The sequence below is a fragment of the Prunus avium genome, unplaced genomic scaffold (genome assembly GCF_965620075.1).
Source record: "Prunus avium unplaced genomic scaffold, drPruAviu1.hap1.1 HAP1_SCAFFOLD_1132, whole genome shotgun sequence".
Classification (NCBI taxonomy): Eukaryota; Viridiplantae; Streptophyta; class Magnoliopsida; order Rosales; family Rosaceae; genus Prunus; species Prunus avium.
This window is the reverse complement of record NW_028276999.1, coordinates 1-2,500: the sequence shown is the minus strand read 5'-3', so window position 1 is coordinate 2,500 and position 2,500 is coordinate 1.

Here is a 2,500-nt window from a genome sequence, read left to right as displayed (position 1 = left end):
TGGTGTGCTTCCCGGGGTTGGCATAGACATTCCCTCGCATGCAAAAGATTGTCGATGCGAAAGATTATCTATGCCAACCCCGGGAAGCACACCATTCACACACTCCCGACCGGTGTGGTGTGGCGGTGATTGGATAGTTACGGATTGAGCACTTGCCAAGGATCAAAATGTGTCATTTAGAAGAAACATTTTCAAAAAGTTTTTAAAATCTTGTGGGTTTGCAACTCATAAGAGCGTCACTTTCAACGTCCCCGGTATTGGATTGAGTTTCTAAAAACAACCGTGCACACCGAGGTTAAACTTTACCGGCTCCACTCCGACTCGCCGCTCGCCCACAATTTGTTTGCAACGAAACATTTGTTTTTAATTTTGTTGGTTTGAAATTGTTTTGAAAAGGTTCTTTAAATCTAGTGGGTTTGCAACTCATAAGAGCGTCACTTTCAACGTCCCCGGCATTGGATTGAGTTTCTAAAAACAACCGTGCACACCGAGGTTAAACTTTACCGGCTCCACTCCGACTCGCCGCTCGCCCACTAGTCCGAAGGCAACAAAACATTTGTTTTTCATTTTGATGAAAATTTCTGTTTTTAAATCTTGTTGGTTTGAAATTGTTTTGAAAAGGTTCTTTAAATCTTGCGGGTTTGCAACTCATAAGAGCGTCACTTTCAACGTCCCCGGCATTGGATTGAGTTTCTAAAAACAACCGTGCACACCGAGGTTAAACTTTACCGGCTCCACTCCGACTCGCCGCTCGCCCACAAATCCGAAGGCAACAAAACATTTGTTTTTAATTTTGATGAAATTTTTTGAAAACATTGGCTTGGCAAGCCCCAATCCGCGACTATCCACCCACCGCCACCCCACACGGGTGGTTGTTGTTGCGAAATGAGGTTGTGGTCGACATGCCCGTGCATTTGAGAAGGAGTTCCTAGCACTCCATGCTCTCCCATGCCAAAAAATAGCCTAGACAACCCCATTTCGCAACTTTCCACGCCTTTTTTTTCCTCCCTCACCCATGGCGGCGGCGTGGTGGCGGCGGCCGGATTCCGGCCACCACCGCCATGGGTGGCAGCCCCCCGACCCCGACACCAAACCCATAATACCGAGGCAACATATCGAGGCAACATGACATGGGTGTGGCGTGGGGGAAGGGGGCTGCAGCTAGGAAGGCATGGGCTGCCATGCATATGCAGGCAACACACACCCCCCTATATAGCATTTTATGCATTTAGCCCTTTGACAGGAAGAGACATCACCTATGCGCGAGGAGTCATAATGGGCTCTAAATAATTCAATACAAGGTATTTGGACGTGATTTTTTGCAGGGATACTAAGAAACATGCAATCTATGATGGGAAAAAGTTTCATAAATTTTTGAAGTCGGGAAGTATTTTTTATTAGTTTTAGAAGTCGTAAAATTGAAAAAATCATTAAAACAAATCCGGGAGGAATTTTTTAGTTTTGTAAGTTGGAGAAGGTCCTAAAAATCATAGACTACTTATGGGGAGCTTATTGTGCGAGGAAATTTCAATAAAAACGGGGTTTGACAAGATTTGAAAAATTCTGTCGACATTTGAAAAAACCTGGAACCATGCTGCCGGCATGCTGCGCACATGCTGCGCGCATGCTGCGCGCAGACTGCGCGCATGCCATGGCAGGACAAGTTTTGCTAGCCTCACTGTCTACAGATGCGCAAGCTGCGCGCACGCTGCGCACAGGCTGCGCGCATGCTGCGCACAGACTGCGCGCACGCTGCGCGCATGCCATGGCAGGACAAGTTTCGCTAGCCTCACTGTCGACAGATGCGCAAGCTGCGCGCAAGCTCCGCGCACGCTGCGCACAGCCTGTGCGCATGTTGTGCGCATGCTGCGCGCAGGCTGCGCGCAGGCGCCGCGCATGCCATGGCAGGACAAGTTTCGCTAGCCTCACTGTCGACAGATGCGCAAGCTGCGTGCACGCTGCGCACAGGCTGCGCACAGCGCATGCCATGGCAGGACAAGTTCGCTAGCCTCACTGTCGACAGATGCGCAAGCTGCGCGCACAGGCTGCGCGCACGCCATGGCAGGACAAGTTTCGCTAGCCTCACTGTCGACAGAATCAGCACGCTGCGCGCAAGCTGCGCGCACGCTGCCGGCATGGTGCGCGCACGCTGCCGGCATGGTGCGCGCACGCTGCCGGCATGGTGCGCGCACGCTGCCGGCATGCTGTGCGCACGCTGCGCGCGCGCATGGCAGGACAAGTTTCGAAAATTTCTGTCGACAGTCTCAGCAGCGCGCACGCTGCCGACATGCTGTGCGCACGCTGCGCACAGGCTGCCGGCATGCTGCGCGCAGCCCATGGCAGGACAAGGTCCGAAAAATTCTGTCGACATTTTTACGCCGTGGTAGGCTTCCGCTTCGCGTCACTTTGTCGACATTCAAGCCTACCATTTGTATTGAATTTTTCAAACCTTGTCAAACCCCATTATTCAAATGTCGAAAAATTTTGTCGACATTTTTAC